Below are 24,751 nucleotides of genomic sequence, written 5' to 3'. Positions count from 1 at the left end.
TGAGAGAAATATACATACATGCAGATATGCAAAACTAGCGTGAGAAAATGAAAATATTACGGAAGGCCAATACACTTTGACTAACACCTTATCATTTTGTAATGTCAAAGTAAAAAACTACATTGCATTCCCGTGTCACTCAAAGTACAATGAACCTACAATAACAAGAGACAACAAGTTGGAGGAAGTTCCTACCGACAGATGATGCAAGTTCCAAGTATATATGTCCTCTCCCTCCCCCGGCGTTTCAATGTATAACGGTACCGGACACAATTTGCAACGCTGTTAATCTCAAAGACACTTCATGCCTTTGATCCCGCTTAAACTGGTCACTCGAGATTTCGGTTAAGTCTTCTAGAACTGTATAGTTTTGTAGCGTGTCTTTCCACTTCTGCACACCTGGCTTAGTTTCGTCCGTTTTTGTAATGGATAACTGAAATTGTGACAGACGAATATCTGGAGCCCTGGATGCTTCGTTTTGTTAAGTCTTATATTGGTATTGCCGCGATTGTTTCCGTTAGGAAAATGAGTCTCGAATTCAATTAAAGCGACGGGAATTGACCAGTCTTTCAATACAACAAGATACAGAGAGATTTCCAACCTAGCATTTGGTCATCCATAACAATACTTTGCTTTACCAAGACGTCTATAAACACGGCGTTGCGTAAAACCATAACATCTGGACCGTTGTCGGTACCACAAGCGTCACTACCTTCGTACCTTAGATTAGACTAATGCTGATTGGCGCAATAAGATACTCAAACATCTGCGCACGATAAAGGACTTCCATACCATATTTATTTTATTTGTTAGTCTCTGGACAAAACCTTTTCGTGCAGGACAAGCTTTCGAGATGTGTCGACTCCTTAAATCCTTGACCATGTTATTCTTACGGTTATGAGCCTTTCCTGACTGAAAGGGTCCTTTTATAAGCACGTGGTTGTGTCCTAACTGTCTTTTGTCTTTAAATTGATTATCTGACTTACTGTAATTTAGACCTGATTGTTGGTACACACGTGAGCTTTAAAGAACTAGTCTGCTTTAATAGTCATATCAGAGATATTTGTAATGAATATTTGCATCAGAAAATGGTACTTCTTTTTACCGCTAGTGGTCAAGGTATGGGTCTCTGAGTAAATTAATGCTCAAGCCATGCATTTATTCTTTCCTACTAAACAGAATCCATCGTTCTGGATAATTACTGTTTCTCCTGACCTATTGCTTGAATGTTTACCCTCTCTCGTTTGCGCTAAATTTAAATGTTTGCGCGAAAACTATCTTCGGTTCATTCGAATAGCTTACGTTGTGTTACCAAGAATCTACGGAACAATTGAATATTCAACTCTTAATGCAAGATCACATGGTAATCGTTATGCATATTCTCAAGTGACAGTCTCTTTTCTCGCACCTCTTATTAAGGCGAGAATTTTCGTAATTCAATTAAACGCATCCAACATGTTTGCTAGCCAGTGGACCGGAAATTATCTTGACCTGAAAGAGATACGTTGCTACATGCTTTTTTCTGAGTATCGATAATAAAAGGGAACATATATTAAGATCACACTTTTAAATAATTTGATGGATATTCAGAGATATTAGGTTAATTCTATGTTTCATTAGTTGTTTCAGCGGCATATGCATAGCTTCGAAATGAAATTATTGATGAACCTTTGAAAGTCGGTTTATCTAGATTCAACAGCTTTCAAATCATTGATGGTTTAATTTTCTTCTGAAGCATTGGAGCGGACATATATATATATATATATATATATATATATATATATATATATATATTAAATAGGGTGTCCTTGATAAAATATATATATCTGTCTGAATCATGCTTAGTTATAAAGTTTTAAAACAGCTGACGAAATTGCGTACGTAGTTACTAGATGATGTGACAAATGAATATAATGTCTTTACAAAGAAACAAGAGTAAATACATTAAAGACATAAACTAGTGTGCATTAGGTAAACTAATCTGGAACAAATTTGAATGGATATTATACCTCACATTGGGATGTTCAAAATGCAAATGTACTGTTACCAAAGGTTTATGACTGAGATGGCTTTGGAATGTCGGATATTCAAAAACTGTTTAAACTGTTGTAAATCAGTGAATTGATAGTAGGCACTCAGAATCTCATAAACAATCATTTATGTATCAAACGTTTATACATTCTACCTCGATTCTCATCTTTACTTGATAGCATCCTGATAAAACATTGCATTCGGGAAAACTAATTGTTTTTCTTCAATATAATGTTTTGGTGCCTTGTTATGTGTGTGCCTGTTTCTAGAATTTGGATTTTTAGCGTAGTTTTAACAATATTTCAGTCATATCGCTACGATGTCTGCAGTGTGACAGTTTATAGTGATGTCTAGTACTGGGGCATCATGCCGCAGACATGTAGCATCATGTCCCACCCTGTCATATTATCCTGTAACCAGGAATCTCTTAATGCTGAGCGCCTAGCGAGACAGCTGTTAGTACCATTTCTGTAAATCTTTGTTATGACTCGGCCGCGGATCGAACTCACGTGCCTTGTCATAGATGTGAATACATATATTCTCAATCATATGATATATTTATTACTATAGACTAAATAAAAGTGAAGAAAGTGAGGTAGCAACTAAGATCACTGTTAACTGCAATTCTAGTGTGATATTTTATTGTTATGTAAGTGTTTACCCTATCAAATGCCTTCTTGCAAACGCGCCTGTCTTTGCCTTTCTGGCGATTATCATAGCAAGTTCAAATTTAAATAATGGGAACCTCATACCTTTAATCAGATCGTCAGTTGATTGTTCTTTAATGCAAGTCGCACTGACGTAAACGAAAAAATCGTTAAGTTATATTTTGATTGTTTCAGTGGTGTATGACGGTTCTATACGATGTCAGTTTTTGCTCTGCAGCTAAATGTTAGTATTATATCCATGAATGTCTCGAGTTGATAATGTTTTCAATGTAAATCGTTGTTTATCTCCATCTAGAAGGATAAATAATTCACATTTTGTTATACATTAGCTACATGGATAAACCTCGGACTCACGATCCAAGGGTCACAGGTTCGATACGTTCTCAAGGCAACCCAAATCTGCTGCATTACTGTTTCCTTCGGAATTAAATTTAGCGCTCACTTCCACGGCTTAATATGATCAATAATGGGTTAAAAATTTAATTTAGCAAAAAACAACCGACCCCCCCCCCCTTTTTTTTTACAGCCTAGCCACTTTATATATTTTATTTTCGGTAATAAAATAAGTATTTTACTGGAAATTCTGTACACTGTGCTTCAGATTGGAAAACAAGTCTTAATGGAGACTCCTTTGTGTTGCCTTTCCTTCGAATACGAACCATGGGACTACATGGCGTTTTTAAATGGATATTAGCATCCATTAAGAGCTGCTTTATTTCTTACAACACTGAACCGTGTAATAGCTGTATCAAATGCATTTTAAAATACAGACGACAACATCGACATAAAGATGAGCACATGTAGCATAATCTTTCTTGTTATATTCCGAGAAAGCTACTGCGATTAATTTTCAAGTAAATTATATAGAATCAAAAACATTAACTCGACTGGCGAAAAATAAATTCAGACTATTGTTTACCAAAGACGCATCTGACCGTGTAACAGCTGGAACAATCGTTACCAGCACCACACAGGGGCGGATTTAAGTTGTTCTAAGTAAACCTAAAAGACTCTTGATATAAAACGTGCGACTGACCCTCAAGGCTATACTTGTGCTATCATAAAATCGAGGAGGAACAACAACTCAAAGGGAACCTTTAAACTAGCAAAATATAAGCGCAAGCGTAAGTTAGTAGATGTTACTTGTTTACTTGCTAGTGCGTCCACCTATGGCACAGACGTTGCTATAATTATGACAAAAATAACAGTTGCAGTCCTAGTCGCAATTGCTGTTCGGGTCATGTACATATTAACCCTTTTGGCTGTCGGCTGTCGTAAAATAATTGAAATACATGCTGCATTCGCGAATAATGCATTTTAGGAAAATATCTACCTGCGTCACAAAGTAGTCTCAGCATGATTAGTAAAGTCGTTGGCTATTGAAGATACCATTCTTGATACAACATAGTTTGATATGCTGTTAGCGGAATTATAAAATATCCGACTGTTCTGTGGACAAACACGAATAGTTGCCAGCGGAGCAGATCCAAGCTGGGATGTGATGTATGGGGGCGTATGAATCAAGTAAACAGTTTGAAAACCCAGGCGCCACTGTGTTTTTCCCTCACGGGGACCTCAAATGCAATCGTCAAGCACGACTTCACCTCACCCGTATGATCGTCGTGATGATTCACTAGTGTATGTTTTCGGGGAAAAAAGGCATGTGGTATATAATGCGCTTACATAGATCCGTAGCTTGAATCTAAATTTCCTTTTTTTATACTACTGCACATGCAACCATTGGTTGTATTCTGTATATATTTTATCAGCTTCTTCCTGAGTTATTTTAATAACCCTTAGCGATGTACTCACCACTGCAATATCATTGTTCAACTCTATTTAAGCCGATGTTACAATCTCATCGTGCTTTAATAATGTATTGTATGGAAGTTTCTCCTTTACAACCTTTACAGCCAAACCAAATAATTCTTCACTTTTGCTTCCCATACATGCTATAGAAATATTTGCATTTTCCTAAACAGTTATCCCGTTTAAATTTTGTTCACCTTATTAGAAACACTTGTTATATTTTGTATTTGTTATATTTTTGAACTTCTTTTTAGTCATCTTACAAGTATGTTAAAGCATTGTTGATCAAATATTGTAAATACATACAACTATGTTATGATATTATAACTTCAATTTGTTAAAATATTCTGAAATCACATATGCCCCGCCATCTGCTATAGTTTAATTTGACTGATGCTTTTATCAAATACTATATTTTTCAAAATGTTCTCGTGTATTTCGCGTACACTGTTAACATAGTAATCTATCCCTTAAGCACGAATACAGTTTTTTATATTGACTAATAAACTGTTGCTGAATTGTAAGTCCTGGAACTATTAACTATGGTTCGATAGAATTTACTAACATATATATCACAAATCTTTAAAGATTCATATTAAAATCACTAGCTGAAAGAGATTAAGGTCTTAAAATGGGAACTTCTGCTTACACGCAGTGCTTCGTTGCATTAATTAATTTGTATGTTCGATATCTGCTTTTCAGGATTTGTTTCTGAATGTTAGTGTATGTCCTTACAAACGAAACACATACTGTTACTATCTCTAATAATACCAAAATATAATATATTTTAGGGTTTTTAAGGATGATTCATAAATACATTTAAGATAATTCAAGATCTAAAAGAACAATCTCAACACGCACACATACGTATACCCCCATATATATATATATATATATATATATATATATATATATATATATATATATATATATATATATATATATATATATATATATATATTACAGATAGTTTTGGTACATCAAGACATCCACTCCAGCCATTTATCAATATATCCCATAAGTCATCGACGCTCAAACGTATCAATACATTTATATCTCAATGGCTTTGAGAGAAAACTAATTATATTTGGAGTTAGAGCGTTACATTTCAATCTCCTGCAAGGATGTTTATACTTAAATTATCGATTAAAGCTGTCAAATTATGTTTTAAATTCTGAAGCTTTAATTGCTAACAACGAATAGAAACTGAAATTGCTAACATTGTTTTCCAGGTAGTGCATTGCTACATTTGGTAGGAGTGATGGGGTTCGTTTAGGATTTTCAAGGTGCTCATATACAAGGAGTTCGTATCATATGTGATATTCATGATAATATTCAGTTGGTTAGACTAAACAATTGCAATTATTGTCGATTATGGGTATTTCTACAACAATAACTTTGTAGTATCAATACTTCAGTTTTCTATTAATGTGAATGTATTATCAACACTTCAGTTTTCTATTAATGTGAATGTAGGATCACCACTTCAGTTTTCTGTTAATGTGAATGTAGTATCACCACTTCAGTTTTCTATTAGTGTGAATGTATTGTCAACACTTCAGTTCTCTATTAATGTGAATGTAGTATCACCACTTCAGTTTTCTATTAACTTTTATATTAATGTGAATGTAGCATCAACACTTCAGTTTTCTATTAATGTGAATGTAGTATCACCACTTCAGTTTTCTATTAGTGTGAATGTATTATCAACACTTCAGTTTTCTATTAATGTGAATGTAGTATCACCACTTCAGTTTTCTATTAATGTGAATGTAGTATCACCACTTCAGTTTTCTATTAGTGTGAATGTATTATCAACACTTCTGTTTTCTATTAATGTGAATGTAGTATCACCACTTCAGTTTTCTATTAGTGTGAATGTATTATCAACACTTCAGTTTTGTATTAATGTGAATGTATTATCAACACTTCCGTTTTCTATTAAGGTGAATGTATTATCACCACTTCAGTTTTCTATTAACTTTTCTATTAATGTGAATGTAGTATCAACACTTCAGTTTTCTATTAATGTGAATGTAGTATCACCACTTCAGTTTTCTATTAATGTGAATGTAGTATCACCACTTCAGTTTTCTATTAATGTGAATGTAGTATCACCACTTCAGTTTTCTATTAGTGTGAATGTATTATCAACACTTCAGTTTTCTATTAATGTGAATGTAGTATCACCACTTCAGTTTTCTATTAGTGTGAATGTATTATCAACACTTCAGTTTTGTATTAATGTGAATGTATTATCAACACTTCCGTTTTCTATTAAGGTGAATGTATTATCACCACTTCAGTTTTCTATTAACTTTTCTATTAATGTGAATGTAGTATCAACACTTCAGTTTTCTATTAATGTGAATGTAGTATCACCACTTCAGTTTTCTATTAATGTGAATGTAGTATCACCACTTCAGTTTTCTATTAAGGTGAATGTAGTACCTACACTTCAGTTTTGTATTAATGTGAATGTAGTATCAACAATTCAGTTTTGTGTTAATGTGAATGTAATATCAACACTTCAGTTTTCTATTAATGTGAATGTAGTATCAACACTTCAGTTTTCTATTAATGTGAATGTAGTATCAACACTTCAGTTTTCAATTCATGTGAATGTAGTATCAAAATGTCAGTTTTCTACTAATATGAATGTAGTATCAACAATTCATGTTTCTATTAATGTGAACGCTGTAAACATTTTACCTGTAAAAATAAAATTGAAATAAGCAGGTTGATATGCACATGAAATTTCATATTTTGTGCGGTAATTGTGATCTGTGCCATTTGGATAAACTTAGTAAATATTTGCAACGAGATAAGTATTTGTTGTCCCTATTAAGTTGCATTCGCTTGAAGAGATTTTTTTCAGGAAGTGTACCCACGGTTAATATCTTACTGAATTAGTACAACATACATCGATGAACGCATACATCATCATTTTATTAGTTGTCTATTATATAATGTTACTTTCAATTGAACAGCATATATTCTACCTTAAAAGTTGATTGTTTAAGGTAAATATTTTCAAATCACTGGTTACATTTACTCATGGATAAAAGGACCAGCGCAAAAATATAATGCATGAAATTGTGACAACTTCAGACCATACGTCTGTTTTATATCTTCCTCAGCAACCGGTGTGTGGATATATATATATAGACTCTTTGGTGTTAAACCTTGTAATAGAAAAGTTTGAGAAGCAACAAGATTTGTAAAATTCAGCAAATAATTTATTGTCCTAGAATACAAAGTGTACCTAACAAAAGCAACTCACACTATCTATAAAAACAGATAGTGACAGGGTTGTCTTGGAGTTGATCTGGCTGGGGATGGGGCTGGGGTCATGAAGATCTCATGATATTGTAATTACCCACCTATAACATTGGGTTCAATCACAAATATAAATCTGTATATGATTCCACTGGCTCTGGATTTCGACGTCTTCTGTTCTCGTTTGCAACATCGTAGTATGGATATTTTGTTGGTGTCGATGATAGTCTCATATATGGGTATTCTTGTTCTTAATCCTTGAACAGAATGATGAAGATCACTGGTCTGATCCTGTTGTTGCGTAGACTCACACTTCCTCGTCGAGTATTTTCAGATGTGGTGATCGCTTTTGCTCCCAAGAGAGCGATTGCATAGTTGCAGTAGGGTCGGGTACTTTTATCCTTCGTGGTCCTATAGCAAAATTGTGTCGTGTCGGATACTCTGGCAAATTTAGGGTTCGTGCTCTGATCAATTATCCGTTAAGAGCGTTACAATGTAACTACTGGCGTGAATCCAAGTTTATTGGCTTGCCCTGCTCTATCCAAGTCCGTAAAGGTACATACTATAGCGGGAAAATTTGAGATGAATTTCATATTCATTCCGACTAACCAAAGGCAGGATGGAACCTGTTTCTTTGTTTCTAACGTAGATCGCTTCAGTTTGTTACGGTTGGATTGCAATTACCCCTACCTACTTAAAGATGGTCAAAACATTCCATTCTAGATTGCACATGGTTTTCCTCATTTTGATATTGACCTTGTAGAGTTTGTCGAAAAAGTTTATTAAAGATGTACACTGATTCCCCTGGCAATGCTCTTACACAAATAGATCATCAACGTAACTAAGTTGTGAAAATGACATTTATGGGAGGCATCATCTGCGATGGGCACCGCCAATATTGGTTAGTGTAATCTAGTTTCGAAATATTGGTGCATTTCCAATTTTGAAAACAGTCCCTCTATTTTCGTCATTGGATTGGCATCAAAAACAGTTAGGTTACAGACTATATACATCGAAAGTTTGATCCTCCTTTCCTTTTTGTCCACTAACATCACACCGCTCTTGTGGCCTAAGTGGTCTGAGCGTCAGCCTTGGATGCTGAGTTTGCGGATTTCCAACCTAAGGCTTATAAAATAGTAATACTAACTGTCTCATTTGGTGCTGATCATTAAGAGGTTAATGTTAGGACTGGTCAGATTAGTGTCAGGATAATGTGAAAGGTTGGAACATGATATTAAATGTCTAAAAACTGATGCCCCATTAATATACGTCACTATAAACTGTCACACTTCAGACATCGTAGCGGTATCCCTTGGAAAAAAATGTAAAAGCTAAGTTAAAAATCCAAATCACAAGCACACACACATATACACACATTCAATAACATCACAGGTTGACGGTGCATCCAAAACGTTTGCGTGTTCAATCATAACCAGGCCCTGAATTATACTTACTTCCTCGCTGATTATCTACCACTCATAAAGTATTCCGCAGTCTTCAATTTTCATTTAGACTGAGGTACTTAAATTTGTTTCAAGTTTTGTTAACTGATCATGACCTATCATGTATGTAAACAAATCTGAATATCTATGTTTTAATCTCCCTGCATTGTTGAAACTTATATTCAGAAACCTGTACACAGGTACTGATCCTATACGCTACTTTTCATCCCATGGAGTAATCTAGTGTAATTTATGTACTCTGGACTGCTTTTCTTCTTCCACAAGGCTCGTCATGGAAGAGTACATAATATATTATATACATGGTTGCTACTCACTGGTTTTAAACTAAGTAATATAATACAGCAAAAGAAACAAGGTTTGCAAAACTCAACGAATACCTTAATTACTTAAGCTATAAAATTAGAATTTGAGAGGAACGTACAGTATTGTAAACCAAGTCCAAAACAATATAGAAATGAATATCACGAGAACGAATTTCAGGTCACGAATATGCTGATATACCACACAATCCTGGAATATGCTTAAGTGCCAACAGTCTTTATTTATCAAAATCTCAATACATCTTTTAACGAATTCACAATAAGATCAGATTCGCAAGAGAGTTATAGAGAGACAGAAACATACAGAGAGAAAGGAAATGTATATGTGGGAGGTACAAGTAATATAAATATAACTCTCATATCACCTGTTCTAATGCAGATTGCTATGTTCTAATTCGTTTTATTCTTTTTTCGCGACTTTATCTGTATCGGACCGTTACATAATTTATTATAGAGAATATTCTCACCATCGATATCAGCTACCTAAATCAAGTATAATTAAATGATTTTGATCCGAAGAATCTGGATTTACTTTCAATATAACGTCGTAGACAAGCATTATTAAGTCCTAAAAATTATTTGGAAATGTTTGCTTAGTATTGTACGATGGGTGACAATGTTAAACAAAGGCAAGTCGAGTTGCTTAATATGCGGAGTTCATGGTGTGGCATGTAAATATATATGCGAGTACACTATGGCCACAAAATGCATACACTGAGAGATTAATGTTTGTGTTTGATTTCTTTCTCTATTTTCTGCGTGGAATAATGTGCGACTTGCCGGGTCATGCTTATTACATAGCCCCATCAATATAACTTTTCTAATTCTTCTCCTAAAGCAGTTTGTTATGTTACACTTCATTCTATTCATTTTTCGCAACTTTACGTTTATCGGGCCATGACAACCTTGTTGTGGTAGAATATTATCAGTATCGAAATCAGCTACCTACTGGACGTACAGTTAAATGATTTGGACCAGAAGACATTTGATTTGCTTTCAACACATATTTTAGACACCTATTTTTAAGTTCTAAAAATTAGATCAAAATGTGTGCTTAGTTTGATGCCAGTAAGATATTTTTCTCTGAGTTAGACTGAAATCCGATGTTTCTAATGTTATGGTCAGAATGCAAAAAGAACTTTGGAGGATGAAACTCAATAATATGTGTTTGTTAAAATATGTATATCCAGATTGATTCATACCAAAATCAAAACCCAGCTTAGATGGTCTAGTTTTACTTCAATAGGACACAACCATATCCGATGATAAACCCATGGATCAGTGCTTTTGAAATACAAAGCTACAGCTCTTTGCTTTCAAGTCAGAAATTATATGAAAACTGTCTGACATTTATATTAAACTAAACTATTCAAGCTAATCACAGGTTTCAGTTTGTGCTATACTAGTACTAGGAACAATGACATTTTCATTGACATTCCGTATCTTACATTTCGAATCCTCACTCTTATTCCATTACGCACATTACTTTTCCTTGTGTCCGTAAATACATGGCTCATATAATAGACGAAACGGATAAAATTTGGAACCTAGTGCAAAGCAGACTTGCGCTGTCTGTTTTATAGTTCTCATCTATCGACGTCATTAACACAGAAAATAAATTCATTTTGCGCATTGTTACGTACGCCATTTACTTATTCAAACGAACCCCATTTCATGGTTTGATTCTACTGAAAGGAACTTTGAGTGAACTTCTGCGTATGATTTTATTCCTGGATCAATATTGACGCAAATAACCCCGACAATATGTGTTTTGATTATTGAGAAATTGTATCTTTTTCTTACCAAGAGTTGTTCATACAATGAATGCAATAATTGCAGCTGAGATTTAGTTAAAAAAAACATTGAGTACTGTTTGACATCTTGATCAAAGAGAAGCAGATAATCAAATAACTTGGGACATGCTCAATTGAAGCCTGTAGGCAAAATCATATACACCAGAATCCAGGCAACTCACCAGCAATAATAGATGCAATGTCTAAATCGAAAGTCAACAAGATATTGAGAACAATGAGAGATATAAAAAAGCGAAACATAATGCTTTAGCTTTAATTAGTTTAATTTTGTCTCCACGCCGTGCACTTGATTAGTAAAACAAAATTTGAAGAGTCAACTTATAAAGTGAGAAGGTTCATCTAATTTCATTTTGACATCTAGGCAAACAAATAATGAGACTCAGAACTAAAATAGGATTTAAATTCTTTGTGGGTATTTTTGCCAGCGAGACATTAAAAGAGAAAGACAGACAGAAAAAAGAGATATAATCAGATTAGCGTAAAGGGTGTGCCAGTAAATACCTGGGTAATGTCCACCGTTATGTTGCAGATATATGAAATCATATCATTACGCATTTAAGGAACACATTTCGCATTTAAAGGAAATAACTGGGTGAAAAGAACAGACGAAACGCATGCAATTTAAATGGCATTCAACAATAGTTAATTCACCCAGATTGCATGATATTTTTAAAAATCAAACATTATCAGCATGAGGCAGAGAGAGAGAGAGAGAGAGAGAGAGAGAGAGAGAGAGAGATAAGATAATCAGTTTAGTTTTCAAGCATGCAAAGTATTGATTTGGGGCTGTATACGCCTGGATACCCGCTTCTACAACGACCATAAGCATAAAACATAAAGTTAATACATGCTGTCAGCCTATTGTTCACATAATATATTTTTTAGCGATAAAGTAATTGTTAATGTATGGTTCCATATATACATACATGTACGCACATACACTGAGACTGGTGAAGGCTTTTTATATCAGGAGTTCCAATTATCCAAAGTATGTGATGACTGAGAGTGAGAGAAGCAACGATAGGCAAAGAGAGAGAGAGAGAGAGAGAGAGAGAGAGAGAGAGAGAGAGAACACGGACAGTATATATATGTTCTTGCAGGATCTTCGGTGGACTTTACAAACCTAAATGTTGTTGTCCTAAATATTTTTCATATATAACTAGCTCACAAAAAATTGCAGTTTCAATTGTGGAGAGAGAAAGGGAGCGCTAAACGAAATCACGCAATTTCATTTCACCATAGAAGTGAGTGCGCCATAGTATGCAATAGATTTATATCGTTATATATAGTGTTTCCAAAATGGCAGCGATATTTTAAACAAGAAATATTAGTCAAAGATAATGTGTGTACCAAAAACAACTATCCGCAAAACCAAACCAACACTTCAATAATCGATATGTAAATACAATACGCAACTAATACAATATGTACTACACTAAACACAAATATGATCTGTCGCATTTATTAGAAAAAATATAAAGTATTGAATGAATGAATATTTAGGATAGAAAAATAGTCAAAAAATCAGTTTGCTTAGCATGATACAATTACTTTTGTATTGACACGTTTTTGAGTAGTGTTACATAGAATATCAATATTTGTGCAAATGATGCTTTTGACACTGAGTACATAGAGTGTTGGAACTTAAGCAAATTAGAGTGCACAGAATATACAAATTTAATAATATTACAGTTACGATGCTTTTTACACTGAGCAATATTAGATAGAATGTCCAATTTAAGGACAGTATAGTAAACATTAAGGATTTATTAAGTTAAGGAACGCAAACTATTTTCTTCTGCTCATGATAAAGTGTTAGTTGCCATGTAAGGCAATGTACATGATCCCAGCTGAATAACATTAAACTGTTATCATTTAAAATCTAGTATAATTTATAGTTTGTGTTTACTTATGATATATTTGTTTCTACAATTTGTATTTGCTGCAGAATGATCTCATTTTAAACATTATACGTTTTGGCATGGAATAACGTTCACTGATCATATTATGTGCGATAACTACACTAAATACAATAAGGAGAAAACATACAAATAAAAGAAGGATCAGTGCAACATGCATCAACAACTGTATCGAATGTTATAATTATGGAGTAGAAAAAGCAAACACGCACTACACTAAATACGACGCAGGATACATAAAACAGCGTGTTTAAAATAATTGAATATATGAGGGCCTTCGTTGTATTAAACAAATAGCGTGTTAATAATGTACGACTGGTGAGAGATCTAACATTTGCATTATGAACACAATACTTATATGCGACTTTAGTTTTCCTTTTAGATTTAAAAAAACTAAGACAACACACTTTTGTACTCTAAAATTGCTATAATTTAACTTTTGTACTCTAAAATTGCTACAATTTAATTATGAAGGTGCAAGATGACAAAGATTAAAGGATTATATCGATCACTGTTTAGCTCAAACAAACTGGGAGGTTTTTAAAACGGCTTTTTATAAACAATATCTGCCCATAACGAGAACAAGAAGCCACAAAACTGTCTATGTCAGATTGTACATGCGTGGATCAAAGCATAGAAGAAATTGACAAATATTGGAACCTAGTGGAAAGCCGAGTTGCGGTGTCTGTTTTATATCTCTCATCCCACAGCTGTAATTAACACAGAAAATAAATTCATATTACTTACTGTCATGCACGGGATTTACCTATTACAACGAACCCCATTTCATGGTTTGAGTCTACTAAAATGGAGTTTGAGTGAACTACTGAGCATGGATTTGTTTTTCTGGATCAATCCTGACGCAAAAAACTCCGACATTTTGTGTTTTGATTATTCAGATATTAATAATTGCAACTAAAAGAACATAACGTACTGTCTGGTAGCTTGATCAAAGACACGCAGCAAATCAGATGATGAGGAACTTGCACATTTGTAGCCTCGAAAACAAACTTATAGACCAGACTACAAGCGATGCACCAGCAATTCTAGATGCAACGTCTACATCAAAAAAGTCAATTTGATATCGAGATAAACGAGAGGTATAAAACGTGAAATATAATGTTTTATCGGGAATTAATATCATGTTGTTTACACGCCGTGCACATGAGTTGTAAAATAAAATTTGGAGAGTCTAAGTATAAAGTGAATAGGTTCATGCTACTTCAGTATGACATCCATGCAAACATATGATTAGACGCAGATTGAAAATGGAATTTAAGTTCTTTATGTGTGTTTATGCCAACGAGATGTTAAACAAGAGAGGCAGACATAAACGAGAAAGAGAGATACAATCAGATTAGCGTCAAGTGTGTACCAGTAAATACCTGGATAATGTCTACCGTTTGGTTGCACATATATGGTATCATATCCTTATGCTTATCCTTATTCAACGAACACAATTCGCATTTAAGGAAAATAACTGGTGAAAAGAACCGATAGAACGCATGAATTGGAGATGTCCGCAATTTCCATGGCATTTATCAACAGAGAGAGTGAGTGAAAGATAGATAAGATACACAATTTAGTTTTCATTCATGAAAAGCTCATCTTTAGGACTTAACGCTTTATATATCAAGAGCTCAAATTATCCAAAAGTATACGAGATGACTATGAGAGCATAACAGCGATAATCAGAGAGAGAGAGAGAGAGAGCAAAGACCATACATAATAGCATTTTCTCGCAGGCTCTTCGCAGTCTTTTGCAAACATCAATGCTGTTGTCTTAAATAGTATGCAAATTTAATGAGCTTACAAAACACAAAAAGATGCAGTTTCCAATCGGAATAGAGAAAGTGAGAGCTAAACGAAATTACGTAAGCTCGTTACACAATAGAGTGAGATTACCATGGTATACAGTAGATGTATATCGTGTTTAGAAAATGGCAGCTGATATTTTAAACAAGACATGTCAGATAATGTAAGTACGAATTACAAATCTCTATAAAACCAGAACAATACTTAAATAATTGATATGTGAATATAATAAATAAATAATACAATATGCACCACACGAAAACATAAACATGATCTGTTGCATTTGTTAAAAAAGTAGAAGGTATTGAGGGAAGGAATATTTAGGTGAGAAAACTTGTAAGAAAAAGTAAATAAGACAGTTTGCTTAGCACCATACAATTGCTTTTTATAGTAACATGCTATTGGCACTGAGTAGTGTTACATAGAATATCAATATTTATATAAGCAAATTACATTTGAGATGCTTTTGACAATGAGTAATAGTACACAAAATATCCAAGTGTAATAATGTTAAAGTTAGGACGCTTTTCACATTAAGCAATATTCGATAGAATATCCAAATTAAAACATCGTGGTAGACATTAAGGAGCTGTTAAATTGCTGAACTGAGATTATTTTCTTCTGCGGATAATACAGTACCAGCTGCTCTGTAAAATAAATTACATGATCTCAGTTCAATACATTACGTTATTATCATGCAAATTCCATTCTAGTTGATAGTTTGTGCTTACTTATGTTTGTTTCTACAATTTTTATTTTCTGCAAAATGATCTTTTTAAAACATCAGATATTTTAGCATGGAATAAAGCTTACTGATCATATTATGTGCAATAACTTCACTCAATACAGAAAAATCAACAACATACAAATAAAATTAGGATCAGGGCAACATGCAACAACAACTGTATCATATGTCAGAATTATGGAAGAGAAAACACAAGCATGAAATACATTAAATACGGCGCATGATACATACAACAGGATGTTTAAAATAATTGAATAAGTGAGGGCCATTGGTTCTGTTAAATTCATAGCGTGTAAACAATGTACTACCGGTGACAATACTTATATGATACTTTATTTTTCTTTTCATATTTAAAATAACAAAACAACAAATATTCATACTCTAGAAGGCACACATGAAAATTGCCATAATTTAGTTATCAAGGTAAGAGATTGTCGCAAGGATTGTAGGATGACTTAATCCAGGCTGCGAGGGTTTCAAAACGTCTTTGTTTTAAACAATAACTGCCTACTACGAGAACCAGAAACCAAGAAACTGTATATGCAATATTGTACAACATTATACAAAAAACATTACACATCGATTACTTACTAATCATCTAAGGTCAATGAAATCAATATTTAGTTGGGTTCTGCATATCTTAATATCAACTATCTGTTCTGCAATTAATGAGCTGATAAATTACGATCTGATACTACAACAATATTATCTTTACAAATCTGTTTGAATATATTATTATCTTCTATTACAAATTACCCTTGTTTGTCTGATTTATTTCTTTACATAGTTTAGCCGGATCATCTATGTAAATACTATTGATAACGAATGCTACTAGGTACTATGTATGTCTTGCTAAAATATAGTATGTATTGTCTGTTCTGATATCTGCTAATATATAATATTCAAAAGAATCGGTTGCCTTGAGCAAGCTAATAACTACCTATCTTTATACCTTTTATTTCAAACTTTGAAATGTATTTGGATATGGTGGCAACAGATCAGTATATTGCTGAAAACTGTATATATCTGTCTAGATTGTTCCTCGTGTGGATTGTATCAGTTGCAGATTATAGATCAAACGTTGTAACATTTTAAATATAGAATACAATTGGATAGCATACGGAATTTAAATTGAGAAGAAAAAAAAAACGTTTTGTTTTTGCAAAATCTTAATCAAACTTTCTCATTTAAAACTGATCTATGTTAGATAAGTGTTCTATTTTTAAGTATTAAGTTTTGTCAATGATATATCTTGTATCTGAGACAAAGCCATAAATTTAGATAAGAACAAAAGCTCCGATAACAAAAGAGAGAACGGTGTGACTCGCAACAGTTTCAGTCCAAGATTTGTGTCCATAATACCCTTACATACTACCAAAGATAATACTGCGTTATGTAATATTTGTGACTATGGCGGCGATAACTTTTATATGGTCGAATAAACCAAGTTTTACAGATATTCCTGGCAAAATAATGATAATTCTGTTCTTGCTGCTGACAAACAATATTTTTGATAAAACATGGTTTTACCTCCGTTTTGAATTTTCGATACGAAAATCTCTATTTTTAATCCGTATCAGAGGTCGTGTTCTATGATAATAGCATTATTGAGTTTACCTTCCGACCCCCACCGCAAAGAAAACAGTTTTACTCTACATCGCTTGCACCAGCTCAGAAAATCTTGCCTTGTTATTCCTGCAATGATATAAAACACATGCCTTCCGTTATAAACTTCGTCTTGGATATCAGCATATTTACTAATAGGTTATACATTTACAGCATTATCGACTAATGTTAAGTGGATTAATGTTAACTTTGAAAATATGGCAAATAACAAAGCTTTCATATCATAAATTTGTCATGAGGTTTATAGCAAACTGTCATGGAGTTGGCATCATGGTGTAAGTTTATCGTACCCTAATTAAGAGGCGCCAGAATGAAACAAATATATGTTATAGAACCAATAGTATGAGAAGCTTTACGTGATTAAATTAATTCCAGGTTAAGCTGTTATGCAATGGGGATATGCAATGAATATAGAGTTGATATAGAATGAAAAGTGTATACTGAAACACTTAAATACAGATTGAATAAATATGGAGTTGAAAGACTGTATTGTAATTACGTGTGATATAACATAAAAAACCAATACATTTCATTTCCCAGATCCAGCCACTCTTCCAACGTTCCATGTTTGTTTTTAATGTTATAGAACGCATGCTGCAGCCAGACATTTCAGTCAGAGTTATGACCAGTGAAATTCCAAAATGTCAAATAATCAGTCTCAAAAGCATTATGATTGTAATGTGCTTAAATTAAGAAAATATTTACAATATTACTCGGTGTCAAACGTATCACAACAATAATGTTCTTAAATTCAGATCTTCTGTGTAATAGTAATCAGTGTCAAAAGCATGTTACAATAAAAAAGCAATTGTATGGTGATCAACAAACTGTCTTTTTGACTATCTCTTACTATTTTTCTCTCTTAAGTATACCTTTAATCTATAACTTTTACTTTTTATAATAAACGCGACACATCATGTTTGTGTTTTTGTGTGGTACAATTTGTATTATATATTTATTATATTCTCATATTAATGTACATTGAACAGCGCTTTTCTTATCCAATAATGCCCACCAGCGTTTGCGTATTAAGATTTCATGTTTATAATTTGTAGCGAAGATCAGTCAATTTGCAGATTTTCTCACACGGGATAGATGTTATGCAACATTTATTAAGATTTACTTCCAAATATTTTTCGTTGGAATAACGTAAGCTATACGTTCAATCTGATGAGAGTGTCGAATAACTATCCACTTTTACTATCAAACTAGCATATCATGAAAGATTAGCATGCCGGTAATGACAACGATATACGATAAGGCAAACTTTTATGAGATGGATACATTTTAACATTTAAACCAAATTTGATTTTTAAACATGTAAACGATGTGAGAGTCTCATATGATGGATTGTGAAAATATATTTTGATCTGGTTTTCGTTGCTGTCTTTTCAAACTCAACAATTTCGTTTTATTCATACTTACTTTGAAACCAAATACTCTGATATGACAATGCCTTTTTTCGACATAGAGGAAAGAACAGCGCCCTCTAACTATAAAACAATAACCAAATCGATATAATTTACTGTACAAATGTGGTGAATACATCATGTTGTATGTGTAAGAATATATGCTATACATATTATACACAAAACACGGAATAAACGAAAATTATGTATCAAATCATTATGTACACAAACATAACCTGATTACATCTTTTCATGTCTTATGCACGTTTTCGTTATTTTCTCACACATATAATGTATCCAGGTCTTCAGACCATATTAAACTATACAAAAGGGAGCTTTAACGACATTTTAGGATCTATGGATTCCAAACTGAACTGAATTTCCGAATTTACAACTTCTGTTTTATCAGCATTCAAAATGGATATCACATATGTGGTTGATTTTTCCTTTCGAACAGCTCAGTTTGATGCAAGTTTCCATTGTGTCGACCATTTATCAACATCAGCAACAAACAACCAAAGTTCTGTCTACTTGAACACTGCATAGATCGAAAATAAGGAATTATGACATATTTATGGTGTTCCCGTCAAATCAAGTTTTTTATTAAATACGAAAGCAATGTAAATTTGTCGTTTTTAAGCTTCACGTTTTTGGCCAGTTTGTACAAGAAACGTTAGAGATTACGAAACGTTAGAGATTACATGACATGTCCTTGTCCATATCATACAATGTGATATATTACATAATATAACTGAATATCAACATAGGTATTGTTTGTATTTCCAGTGAACGTTGTGATCACGATTGAAAACAAACTGGAACATTATTTGGCGACATATAAAAACCGATTATAATAAGTGTTAAAAATGCATTGTTTTTATAAAAATCTTACCCAAGGTAACAAGGTGATTAAAGTAACTGGGATGCAAAATATGTCTAGGTCGAATACATATCTGATAAGAAAAGTAGAGACAAACTTGATATGACATTAGTTTTGAACCAATAACTATGTTTAATTTAAAACAAAATTTATATAAAGATATATTTTGAAAGTGTGGCTTCACGTATCAGACTTCTGTATATATTTACGTTATGCTAATGGTGATGATTTTATCTATCAGCTGTTACAACTATTTAAAGTATGCACACATTGAGAGACATATAAGCAGGACAGAAAGAAAGTAACCCTACAAAGGAACAATGACCACATATTTTAATATTTTTCTTAGAATCATCGTTGGACTTTAAATTATCCTTAATGTCATTGCATACAGTATACACAATGTGCTTACCGTTCACATATTCGAAAATTAAAGAAGATGAGAGATAGAGTTACATGAAGCAAGTAATCAGAGTGAATGTGCCATGCAATAGAGAATAAAGCTTGCACACATTTTAACAATAAAACTTCAAATGTAGCTCTGTGGGAGAAAGAGAGAGAGAGAGTTAATTAAAGGGTGTAGACATAGTGAGTATGCAACAGTATACGGGAAATATATAGATTGGATCAAGTCTACAAAGTGTTAGTTGTAATTATAATCTAGAAACGTTCCAAATATAATTTGTGTGCCAAAATACCTCTTCAAACAAAACAGAGCAATACATAAATTGTTATGATGCACATCTGATAAGTAAATAGTAAAATATGTACAGCAGGAAAATACCACTGGCGTATGTCGGGAATTTAAAGACAATTTAAAATTAAATAAGGACTAATTGGGATATATAAAGAATAAGAGACGGAGAGAACATATACAGAGCTTGTTTAGAACCATATAATGACTTTATAGTGTAGTATGTTTTGATATGATATTGAAAGACTCGACTTTATTTCCCTTCGAAAGTGTCAATTCAATGATGAACCTGTAATAAGATAAATTATATAATATAACGACACATAATTATTTAAAAAATACAACCTTGTATCTTGTCAATTGTGCCGTGTTCCTTTGATTTTTTTGGGGGGACTACAAATTTATTTCTGCCTTTTCTGGTTTAAATTTATCAGTTATGACATATAAAGGTTCTAGCATGAAAAAAGGGCCAAGCTGTTGTCAGTAAATACGTACACACCGTGAATTTTATCTACGTCTGAATTGTGCACTCCTTTCAAAACTTTTATTTATGTGAATGTCGGCCAAGACGTAAATATGGAATTGGTCTCAATTCTATTTATTCGTACCTAGGTTTTGGAAGGAAAAACAATTTTAAGGAATTAACCATGAATTAGCTGTGTTGAAGCCTTCATGACTTTATGCGAAATACTTTTATTAAAATGCGTGATGCAATGTCGTTTAATGAAAGCAATTATAAACAAACTAGATTGTTTTACATTTTGTTATTGCGGATTTGCTGGATAAAATTTGTGCCGTGTTATAACCGTTTACCAAACCACGGTTACTAAACTGTTCTTTTGAATTTTGTGCAATTTAATATGTTTTAGCGATTTAATCCAGCAACTTGTGCTAGATTGTCTCTCCCCTATATCTCTCTATATCTCATCTCTCTCACACATACACTCCAACATATGCAATATACCAGCAACACACAAAACAAATTAATAATGATCACTTCTTACGTGGAAATAACAATAAATTTGAAATGATCAGCACTGATTACAATTGACTTCATAAAAAATGCCCAAAGAAGAGATGCAGATTCATCAAAGTAGTAATGTTAGTCCTTTCGATATAATTAATATACAGGAGGATTTTAAGTTTCATCTTCTGATTCGAAATGTTTCGATTATATCGAATGTACGTGGATTATAACCAAGGAAATTGGTTGTAGAATTGGCTGGATTGTAATGGCCATTTCATATGTATAAATATGGCATATAGTTCAATACATTTCCGTCTAAAATAAAGCGGTTAAAGCAACGTATCGATTACGATTCGGAAGCTATACATCATGTTCTGCAAAGGCAAAAGTCACAATCATCGCTTGGTTTCCTTCATATACGTTTACGTAATAGGCTGTGAAGGTGCAATTTGAGGTTTTACATGAATTGAGTCGTGGCAGTATCCAAGAACATAATGGTTTGCCTAATTCCACGTTACAGTCCACTCGAAGTTTGAATCATTGGTAAAAATTACGCCTTGCCTTGATATCTTCACTGATATTTTATTGATTGGAGGTAGCATAATACATATCATAATGCACACATTTGTCTTCAAAAGCCAGCTAGATGATTATATAAGTGATGTTCAGAATCGCTATCATTTTGAGTTGCTTGTTCTATGCTTTGGTCAAGCTGGAACATTGGCAGAGGTCCTTCCATTATAAGTTTTTTATACTGTGATTTTTCGGAAAGTCATTTCTCTGGCCGACAAATTAATAACCATATTGACACAACGGCCAAAACGTTTTAGCAGGCATCAAGCAATCATCTTCACACAAAGTCTGTCTGAGTGAAATATAAGTGCGAGGTTGCAATTTATGAAAGATTACATCATGGTGTGATAGAGTGGATCTGCAGAGTTATTGATTAAACGAATTGTTGGTACAAAGACAGATACAATTAGAAAACAAATAGTTGAAAGATGCAAATTAGAGGTATATAGAATGGCAAGTTTTCTGAAGCTGGCTGTTCTAGAAGAATGCAATTAACCGTTAACTAGAGCTACGCCATCTCTTCTACTCCTAATGTTGTTTATTCTTCAATTTGTTTGCTTTCTCTGCTAAGGTATGCAAAGAATGATATGACTTTCCTGTGCCTTACCTCGTTTTAGGTTGTTTGTTTTAAAGTAAAGCTTTTTCTATAGCTGAGGAATGTTAATTTTAGAGGTCATACTTAGTTATATACCCTGAATTTCTTCATTCGGTTGTTACAAATGTTTATCACACTGGGGTAATATAACTATCTACACAACGGAGATTATGATCTCCTAATACTAGGATTTTTTTCTCCCATCAGATATTTCAGACAATTCATATTTGGGAGTTACTCAATCATGCACTTTTTTTCTACCCAAATCAAGGAATAATGTATTATATGTAACTATATTTCAGTATAATTTCTCTAATATTAACCTTTTTGAGTAGAGTTTTATCCATGCCTTTAAAGACGTTCTTCCTTTGTAGCTGCACAAAATAGTTCTCATCGCATATCAGTCCAGTTTCCAACTTGATCTCACCATTGCTAAAGTCATTACCAGTGCTTTTATATATGCAACACTTAGTATATTATCGTCGTTTTTTTTTGTAAAGTATTGTAATTGTCTAGATATTTCTTTATTTCATTCGTGTCACAATGCAAAGCTGATATTACATTATTTGTCCTACCATCAGTGTCTTTTTCTTATATGCAAATATGTTATGACGCTTAATGTTTGATATGATACAAAGTCGCTTAATATGCTTTGCCAGGTTTGCGAATCCCTGACAAGATGAAGGTAACTAATTTTAATGATTAGAGTGATTGGCGGATACGGACATCTTGCGGCAAGAGCAGTATTTCCTTCCATTTGGAAATAATGCTTGATTTAGTACACATTGATCGCAAACAGCTTTTTCTAGTCAAGATTGGGTCCTCACCAATTGAGCTTGAAGCAAAGAAAGAAAGGAGCACGTATCATTACAATTCTCCTTAAGATGACTGAAAAAATATCAAGAGTAAATGCCTCACAATCCGTTATGCATGAAAATCTTTATTCAGACGAGATGGAAATAAACGTATGATGCTCAAACTGATTCTAAAATTGTGTCTTAATTTTCTCAAATTCTGTCTTATTTGCCTTATCACGTAGTGAGTAATATAATTTATTTTTCCTATCTTAAACATCTGAACTGGAGTCAGCCATCTAATTGTGTTGAATTATTATTTGGGAGGATTTATTTATTTTAGCTATTGATTGGAATTACAAAAATAAACTTTAAAACTAAAATATTTTTATATTACTATGAATTCATCTAAAGACGTTCTGGATTATGTCATTGTAAAACACCAAAACTATTGCCAAATTATGACATTCCAGGCTACTGGTGCATGTGAACATTCAAAATTTGACTTCATTCAGAAGTCCGAACACCACTGGAAATCATTTGAGATACACTATTCTTCTGGAAATGTGATATGACTATTTGGTTGTTAATATACAGTACTGTTAGGTCTTTTAAATTATTAGCTTTGTAGTTTAGAGAAATAGATTATTTCAAGAAGTTTATAAAACTTATTGGTTTCCCCCCTTTTATGTTACTTAGGTGATGACCGCAGGGTCGTGTTACTTTATATGCACAATTATGACGTGCTTCAAATCGTATGAACAGGTTCTTATCATTCAAAATTCCGAGGTAGTGTGTCCTACGCCAATGTTCGTTCGATGCTGGCACAATACAAAATCTAATAACTAACATGCACAAATTAGGAACACGTTTGCATTAAGGACTGTTTTTGAGTAATCAGGAGTAACTGAGTAATCACCTAGTCCAATCGTAACGTTAAGATAAGCAAGATAAACATTTACAATATATATATATATATATATATATATATATATATATATATATATATATATATATATATATATATATATATATATATATATATATATATATATATATATATATATATAATGTTGCGTTTGCATCATTGTCTCGTAAGCAATACCAAATACATTATTATATTGAGTGCCAAGCGCATTATATAAGATGAACGGTCTGAGAACATACACCGTTTATGTTAAAACATTGCTAACATGGCAAATGAACGTATCTAGGAAGAGCGAACAGAGAAACAAAACCAACTGCATACACCGTATTGCAAGGTGTGAACTCAATGGAGATGGATTATCACAACTCACAATACTAGACCGACGGAGTGAGTGTAATTCAATGCGCTATATTCCAACTCAT

General features: G+C 33.1%; 1 protein-coding gene across 1 annotated transcript in view; it reads left to right on the top strand.

The window, feature by feature from the left end:
• The window catches only part of LOC149774062 (E3 ubiquitin-protein ligase TRIM33-like), a 111,999-nt gene that overhangs the window by 78,600 nt on the left and 8,648 nt on the right, over positions 1 to 24,751 (top strand). The window lies entirely within an intron of this gene.

Source organism: Sinohyriopsis cumingii, unplaced genomic scaffold (assembly GCF_028554795.1).
Source record: "Sinohyriopsis cumingii isolate HCF-2022 unplaced genomic scaffold, ASM2855479v2 utg000426l, whole genome shotgun sequence".
NCBI lineage: Eukaryota > Metazoa > Mollusca > Bivalvia > Unionida > Unionidae > Sinohyriopsis > Sinohyriopsis cumingii.
This window is presented reverse-complemented; position numbering and strand designations above follow the sequence as displayed.